Source organism: Eumetopias jubatus, unplaced genomic scaffold (genome assembly GCF_037043125.1).
Source record: "Eumetopias jubatus isolate StellerSeaLion01/CBP00866 unplaced genomic scaffold, mEumJub1_p1.0 scaffold_8, whole genome shotgun sequence".
In the NCBI taxonomy this organism is placed as follows: Eukaryota; Metazoa; Chordata; class Mammalia; order Carnivora; family Otariidae; genus Eumetopias; species Eumetopias jubatus.
Genome location: NW_028274814.1, coordinates 116,304,386 through 116,312,798, shown reverse-complemented (window position 1 = coordinate 116,312,798; position 8,413 = coordinate 116,304,386). Strand labels below are relative to the sequence as shown.

At 40.6% G+C, this 8,413-nt stretch overlaps 1 protein-coding gene across 5 annotated transcripts in view; it reads left to right on the top strand.

Annotated features, from left to right (window-relative positions):
* The first annotated feature begins 1,789 nt into the window (after positions 1 to 1,789).
* CEP83 (centrosomal protein 83) overlaps positions 1,790 to 8,413 on the top strand; it is a 137,079-nt gene continuing 130,455 nt past the window's right edge. For 4 of the 5 annotated variants that reach the window (XM_088025286.1, XM_028105488.1, XM_028105485.1 and 1 more), the window contains exon 1: positions 1,790 to 2,191. The gene's annotated coding sequence lies outside the window, so the exon portion shown is untranslated. Of the gene's footprint in view, positions 2,192 to 3,693; positions 3,872 to 8,413 lie in introns of all 5 variants that reach the window. The other variant, XM_028105487.1, reaches the window with a different exon arrangement.

The window sequence follows — 8,413 nt, the reverse complement described above, 5'->3', positions numbered from 1 at the left end:
CAGGCGCCCCTTAAAATTGATATTCTATGAGCTCTTTGTATATTAGGAATATTTTTCCTTCTTTTTCCACGTTACAAATGTATTTTTCCACTGGTTCATTATTTGTGTATAGAAGGTTACAACTTGCATATAGAAGATTACAATCTTCATGTGGGTAATTTTTACCATTTTTTTCTGTTATGGTTTCTGGTTCTTGTTTCATACTTAGCAAAGGCCTTTCTCAGCTCAAGATTATAAAGATACTCTCCTTGATTTTCTTGTAGTGTTTTTTTGGCTTCATTCTTTACATTTAAATTTTTGATTCATCTGGTATTTGAGAAAGGAGATAGAAAGTCTGTCTCCATAGGCTTGTTATTTCTCAGATAATCTCTTTCCCACTTAGCAGTGATTTGTAGCATATAGTTTACTGATTACCACCAAGACTTCTGGAGTCCAGGTCTCCTGGCTTCAACACTTACCAGTAATGGCTCTGAGTAATGTTGTAAAGTCAGATAATAATTGCACCCGTCTTAGGGTTAAATAATATAATCTGAAAAAGTGCTCTGGTACTTGATACCTAAATGCTCAGCAAATGTGAGCTACTATTATTAAACACTTGTACATGGCACAGCAGTTTGTTTCTGGATTCTATATTCTGTTCACTATCTTCCACATCTTTGTAATCCATGTGTTGACACTCCATTACCCAACTCATTGTCTCATGGAATGGCTCCTCTTTCCTCATTTCAACAAAAAAAGTCCCTATCTCAGTTGCCTTTCTAATCATAGCTACAGCCTAGGTAAAAATAAGCTGTGCTTCACAATGCAATGAGAACCAAAACCCCGAACCAAGACGCTGAACAAACGTGGTAAAGAAGAGTATCTATTTCTTCTACCACGTATTCTTAAGAGACTGAAACTCTACCTCATTTCAGCCCTTGGTATATAACTGATGCTCTCAAAAACTAGTACCTTCTCTCCCCATTCTAGTTTACAACCTTAAATAAAGAGTTGACAAAGGGCGCCTGGGTGGCTCAGTTGGTTAAGCAACTGCCTTCGGCTCAGGTCATGATCCTGGAGTCTCCGGATCGAGTCCCACATCGGGCTTCCTGCTCAGCAGGGAGTCTGCTTCTCCCTCTGACCCTCTTCCCTCTCGTGCTTTCTATCTCTCATTCTCTCTCTCTCTCAAATAAATAAATAAAATCTTAAAAAAAAAAAGAGTTGACAAATGTTATGACTCTGGAGCAGGACGCGAGGGGCGGGGAAGGATTCACCCAGGGCCCCGGTCCTAACCTGGCCAGTTCCTCCTGGCTAGCTGAGCTGACGCCCCCAGGCTGCGTGGCAGGCAGGCGACTCCAGGACCCATTATATGTGCACAATCGGGGTCGAAGGCAGCGGCAGGACCTCCTCGGAGCCCTCAAAGAGTTAAGAGTGTGCGAAGAGCCGGCAGAGGGAAGCGCGAAAAGGGGAAAATCCCCTAGAAACATAGCGTGGCGAGGAGGCGAGGGAGACCGGCTTCTCGCTCAACCACGCACTTCAGTCTGGCTGGTTGAAGCAAGTCTCTGCGTCCCCCCCAAGGCTCTGTCGTAGCGCCGCCTCGACCCGGCGTTCCCGCCGTTGTCTGCCGCCGCTCCCTCCTCCGCTCGGCTCGCCTCCTCCCTCTAACGGCTGCTGACCGCAGCCGGCGTCCGCGGCGTCGGTGACGTCGGCGTAGGGGCGGGACTTCCTGCCTTGCGCTCTCTTAGGATTCCCCACCGAGGCGCTCCTCTGGGCTTGAAAGGCGGGGGGCGGGGGGCGGCGGGCGGCGGGCTGAGGTTGGCGTGTCCGCGGGCGGCAGCTACTGGGCTCCCTCGCTACCCTGAGAAAGCCCGTCCGCCGAGGTGGAGCGAAGCTGCCTCTCCACCGCCGCCCTTTCTGCCCTCGGAGCTCTCTCGGGAAACCTCACGTTTCTGTTGGAGTCGGGAGCCCGCGGGGCGCGCTCGGCCCTCCTTTTCCTGCTCCTCCTCTTCAGTCCGCGTCGCGAGCGGCTGCAGGCCGGGCCAGCACCCCGCGTGTGGGACTGCATCCCTTAGCCCCAATGCCGGTGCGAGAAGAGCTGAGTGGGTGCCCGTGGTTGGAGCTGTGCGGGTGTTCCCCGGTGGCGGGTGCGGCCACAGCACCGGGCGCTTTTAAGTTCTTTGCGCGCAAGTTGCAAGGACTGAGTGCGAGTCTGGTACGTAACGTCTTTCAATGGGGACGCTGTTTTGTCCGTGGTTTGGAATGTTCCCCTTTTCTTCACAGTTTGCCCTTGAATTTTTTGTACTTTTCCTGTAAAGTAATTGGAGCGGGTGTGAGAAACGTAGGCTGTGAGACATGTTCTGTAGCTAGTTAAATGCACGTGAAACTTTTTATGCAGTTTTTTTTTTAATTTATGTATGTATGTAAGTAATCTCTACACCCGGGGCTCGAACTCACCACCCCGAGATTAAAAGAGTCGCATGCTCCTCGGACTGAGCCAGCCAGGCGCCCCTTTTTGGAGTTTTTTGATGCACTCCAGCGCGGTGCTTGTGTAGCTAGTTCACTAACTGGCTGAACGTGTGGTACCACCAGTTTAATTTGTGATGAAAAAACTATGCTAACCACTTTCTGTGGCCCCGCAGACAATTTTAATAGTGATATTGGCAGTCCTTTCAGAGATAACGTCTGGACTATGTAAATGAATGCCTGGATTAAATGGACATTTTGATAAATCCTTACCAGCTTTTGACCATAATAAATGGGCACTTAGCTCTTCAAAATGCCCACTGCCAAGTATTTTTAAATCCTTAAGTTACATGAGTTGTAATTATGAAGCTGTTTCAGTAAAATCTGAGATGTCTAGTATGCAAGAAACTTGTTCTTAATTTCTTATATGTGTTATAGTTGATAGTGTTTAGACTATGAACACAAAGTACTTGAGATCTAAAACTGAGTAGGTTGTTAAAGCAGTGCTTCTGTTACCAAGCAACATCTCCGTAAACAAGTCTGATATTCAACTAGAATATAATTAAATGTAACTATCCTACAATTATCTGGATTCAGAATTCTGTAAATTCATGGGTTTAGCCTGTAGGTGGTTACAGTTAATACGCACCTTCTGTACTGAAGTTTGATTTCAAACTCATTTTGTGTGGAATTACTAGAATGTTTTGAATTTCAGTGTCATACAGGACTCTCCAGAGAGTTGCAAATGGATTTGAGTTACCCTTTGGTTATATAGGACAGTGTATGTCCGGTATTCTTTCTTTCGAATATTTTCTAATCAGATGAAGTGTGCAGGCTATATTCAGTATAATATTCCATTCTACTCAAATAATAGAATAATACCAATTTAGGGTTACACATAGCGCATTGGTAGATTAAAACAGTATCCACAAGTGTTTTTAAGCCTTGGTTGAGCCAGTAACCTCACTCCTTCTCCACCCATTAAACCTTTATTGATATAATTTGTATGACTGTATGGCAAGGAGTTTTCAGAGCACTTTTTCATGATTTTTTTGAGTGCTATAACCTTTCAAGTATGTCAGAAAGGAAGTGAGAACATTTGAGACACTGAGACTGAATGACTTCTTTGAAATCAAACTATTGGTAATGGGAATTGCAACTTGAAGTTGCATGTCTTACTACATTGCAAAAATCCGTTGACTTCATCTTAGTTCCCTCCCCCTTTCTCTTTTCCATATGCTGATGTTGAAGTAATGAAATATTCAAGAGTTGGGCAAGACAAGCAGAGAAGAAAAATCAAGAATGACTCGTATAAAATTCTTAGTAATCAGAAGTCAGCATTTTGTCATGGGAAGTTCTAATTCAAGAAGTTTAGAAGAATGAAATCTTAACAAAGATTAATTGTCAGAATTCTCTGTGTGTTTTCTAGGTACTGTCTCTGCCTAAAGTAATTGAGTTTTATTTTAATTTTGTCATACATAATGTATTAAGTTCAGTAATTCTGTCAAATTGTCTAATCTGTGTGTACTTTAGGGCATGTGTGTGTGTATCTGTAAAAAATTTCCTGAAGTACTCTTTCCTACCAACTAAAGTTCACATTTCTTAACCTGAACTCTTCAAAATCTCCTCTCACTCTGCCATTTCATGTTCATGTTCTTTATAGAAAAACTGTTCTGTGTCCAGACTGATTTCCTCACTATCCTCTAAACCTACCATGTGTTTTCTCCCTTTCTTCCAAGTCTTTGAGTCTTTCCGCCTTCCTGACCTGATTTCTTCCCTTCTTTCCTAAAATCTGAATTGTACCTTTTCTATAAAGTTCAACTCCACCATAATCTCCGCAGGTGAGGAAAAGTTCTCTACTCTCTTAGAGTCTCTAGCTGGCCTGAGAGTTAAATTGACATAAAACTGATTAACAGAGAAAAGCGTACAAGTTTAAAAAAAATTTTACATGTACTTGGGGGCCTTCACAGGAGAATGAAGACTTGAAGTAACCAGAGCGGAAACCTTTTATACCTTTTAGATAAAGAAACAATAAATTTGTGTAAAAAAGACAAGGGGTTTTGTGTTGAGTAGTAAATTGTGGAGAAGTGACTAGGAAGATAAAGATTAGTTTAATAAGGCTTGTTTGTACAGATTTCTCAGCTTTGATCCCCCATCTCTGGTGATAAGAATGTCTTCTGTACTCCTGGTACAGGTTTTGTTCTTTTTTTTCTTCTGGGATGTTTATCTTCTGTTTTCAAGAAGAAAAAGGAGGGTCAGAGTGCCCCTTTTTGCACCTGCTATTTGCTTAAATGCTTTTAACTCAATCAGTACACCAAAGTGGCATATTTTAGGGTAACATGTTCTGAACTCTTTCTTCTCTGAAATCCTGTAGGATGTTTTCATTAGCCATTCTCATCTGATACTTACACTTTATATTGCGATTTATCATTTCTGTATATGCCTCACCTTCCTAACTAGATTGTAAGCTCCTTAAGGGCAGGACACCAGATCTCAATGAGCTGTATCCTTAGTATCTTCCAAATATAAGTTGCTGAATAAATGATTCTTAGAGATGAGAAATGTGCATTTGTACTTTTCCCCCTCTTCCATAGTGTAATAGAAGTAAAAGAAAATCTTTGAGAGAGTGAGAGAGAAAGGGCAACTGTAAACCATAAGAAAGGGAATTAAAAGAGAGGGAATTCATTGGGATTGGAAGGGAAGATTCTATTCCTAGAAAGTGTGATATTTAAGAATTTGCCAAGACAATATCAGCAGTGAGGACTCCTCAGGAATGCTGGCACTACTCTCAAGTGGGCTTGGGGAGTTTGGTCAATTTCCTGGTTCTTCCGTAGTAGAATCTTAATTTTAAAAACACTTCCCCCAACTCTCTCCTCCCTCTACCTCCCTTGTAAAATCCCTCTCTCCCTATCTCTCCATTTTACCCTGTTCCATTTTACTTTTTTCCTGGTCAAGACTTATTTATGAATTATGTCAGTACTTTTATTTGGCCCTCATAAAGTAGCCATCATCTTAAGTTTTATAATTTTCCAGTGGGGCTGCCTCTATGGGTCATGGAGAGATCACAAGCTGTATAGTCTAGCTAGTCTAGCTTTTTTTTTTTTTTTAAGTTTAACTGAGATATAATCCAGTAGTAAAGAAATTAAGAAAGCAGGAAGTGCCCAGTTTCTGCATATTATAACTTTAAATTTCTTTTGCACTAAAATTCATAGAGTTGGGAGGAACCTAAACCTATCCATTTCCTTTTGGAAAGTGCCTATCACTCTCAAAATATGTCTCTAAATAAATTCTGGGTAATTTTTGTAGTCTTACTGTAAATCCTGTATCTGATGCTTATGACAAGGAATTGTTTCATTTAAAGGTATAAGAAAGTAGAGTCTCAGTATTTTTATAAATCTTGGTTTGAGTCATTTGTTTTTTATATAAGTTACTAGCCTAGCTTCTGAGTTGTTGCCCAGTAACACAATTGCAGGATAATGTAGCAACCACTGAAAACGTTAGCAGTGGACTATAGGGATTTTCCTGCTAAGTTGAAGTGCTTATCTTTAGCATTCAGTATGTTTTTCTCATCTGAATCACATTTTGGTTTAAGGCAGACGCTTGAGATATTGTTAAAGAGCATACAATACAATTATATATTTTTGGAGTGCTGACAAATTACAATTTGCACATTATTTTTCACATACTGTTGTGTGATATATATTAAATTATATATGAAGGATATGTGAAAAGACTGGTTCAATTAAAGATTAGTCTATATTGGGCAGAAAAACTATTAAGTAATAATTAACATCTAAGTTCTCTACAACTGATAAAGCCAGCAAGAGCTGGGGTGGATGCATTTGAAATGGTTCTTCTCCAATTAATATTCTTACGTTACTTCTAGAGGATCCTGGGAAGCTTAGATCAGTAAGCATGAACTAATAGGCATATGATTTTGTGGGAAGAGAACTGTGATTCAGGAGACGAAGACTTGACTGAGTTAGTCACTTAACCTTTCTTGGCCTGTTTTTTGAAAAAATAAATCGTTGAAGGTTTTTTTCACAGAGGTATATTTACAATTTATTTTTCATTTATTTTTTAAAGGTTTATTTTAGAGAGCGCAAGTGCATGTGCATCTGGGGGAGGGGTGGCAGAGGGAGAGGGAGTCTTAAGTAGACTCCATGCTGAGTGCAGAGCCCAACCTGGGGCTCAATCTCATTATCCTGAGATCACAACCTGAGCCAAAACTGAGAGTCGGATGCTTAACTGACTGCACCACCAAGGCGCCTTGTATGTTTACAATTTAAAGCACATTTTTATTTCTCCTGTTCATTGGTTTAGCCGATTTTTGAGTGCCTGTCATGGGTCTTGCACTATACTAGATATTGGGAAAATTGTGAATAAGACATCGTGCCACATCTCAAGCAGTGCCTGGTGGGAGAAAATGAATGGTTATAATTTATATATAGTTACTTGTAATATAAATTGAAAGTGCTATAGAGGTAAATGAAGGTGTGTTTTGGTGGCATGTCAGAAGGACACCTGACCTAGAACTGCTGAGAGAATACATTATAATTAAGGAAATGCCAGATTAGAATTACGTAAGTGTTAGCTGAGAGTATACAGAGAAGTATTAAACCTGGCCTGGAGGGAGTTAATGAATCAAGTAAAACTGGGGAGAAGTTTCTCTGAATTGGAAAGAGAGTCAGAAATAGTGGTAGTTCAGATCCTGGATGTAGATGGGATTCCTAGTGAGAGTGTATGGAATCAGAAGAGGGCTTGTGAACATCAGCATGTAATGGGTAGGTGGAGAAAGAGAGTACCGAGGAAAACCAGAGAAGGGTAGAATCTTGGAAGCCAAGGGAGGAATGCTTACCACATTTAGTTTTTGATTAAATGGAAATTGTTTGTCAAGAAACATTGTGTAGCACTATAAATGTAAACCCATCTATACAAAGATACTCTACAAAGATCTGAACTTGCAAACGGAGATAGGTCAAGTCTCGTAACAGAGAAAGAGTCTATGGTTGACCTTTGAACAACATGGGGAATGGGGGTTCCCAAAACTCTACTTGTGATTTTAATTTGCATTTCCCTAAATATAAATGATGTTGCATTTTCCCTGTATAGTCATCTTTGGTGGAATTCTATTCAAATCTTTTGCCCGTTTTTTTTTTTTAGCTGGGTATTTTTGTCTTATTATTGAGTTGTAAAAGTTCTTTATATATTCTGGGTTAAAGTTTTTTATTAGAGACATACTTACGAAGATTTTTTTTCCCCGTCTTTGGCTTACTTTTTCTTATACTTGTGTCTTTGAAGTACAAAGGTTTTTGATGAAGTCTAGTTTATAATTTTTTCCTTTTATGGTTTATGATTTTGATGATGTGTTTAAGAACTTTTGGCCTGATCCAAGATCACAAAGATTTTCTCCTCTGTTTACCTTTAGTTCCTTCATTTAGATCTAGGATCCATATCGAATTAACTTTTGTGTATGGTCTAAGTTTTTAAATTTTTTTTAAAGATTTTATTTATTTAAAAGGGAGAGCAAGTGTGCGTGCATGCGCATGAGAGGGGGAAGGGGCAGAGGGAGAGGGAGAGGAAGAAGCAGATTACTCGCTGAGCAGGGGGCCCTACCTGGGGCTGGATCCCAGGACCCCAGGATCTTGACCTGAGCTGAAGGCAGACACTTAACCCACTGAGCCACCCAGGCCCCCCAAAGTTTAAAAAATTTTTTTGATGCCAAGTGGACGCCAAGTTGCCCTAGCACTATTTGCTAAAAAGGCTGTTCTTTTTCCCTTGAATTATATTGGCACCTTTGTAAAAAATCAGTTGCTTTTATAACATAAGGGTTTGTTTCTAGAGTCTCAATTCTGTTCTATTCATCTATATTCCTATCTTTACTCCAGTACCACACTGCCTTGATAACTGTAGTGTTATAGTAAGTTTCAAAATGGGTAGTATAGGGGTGCCTGGCTGGCTCAGTGGAGCC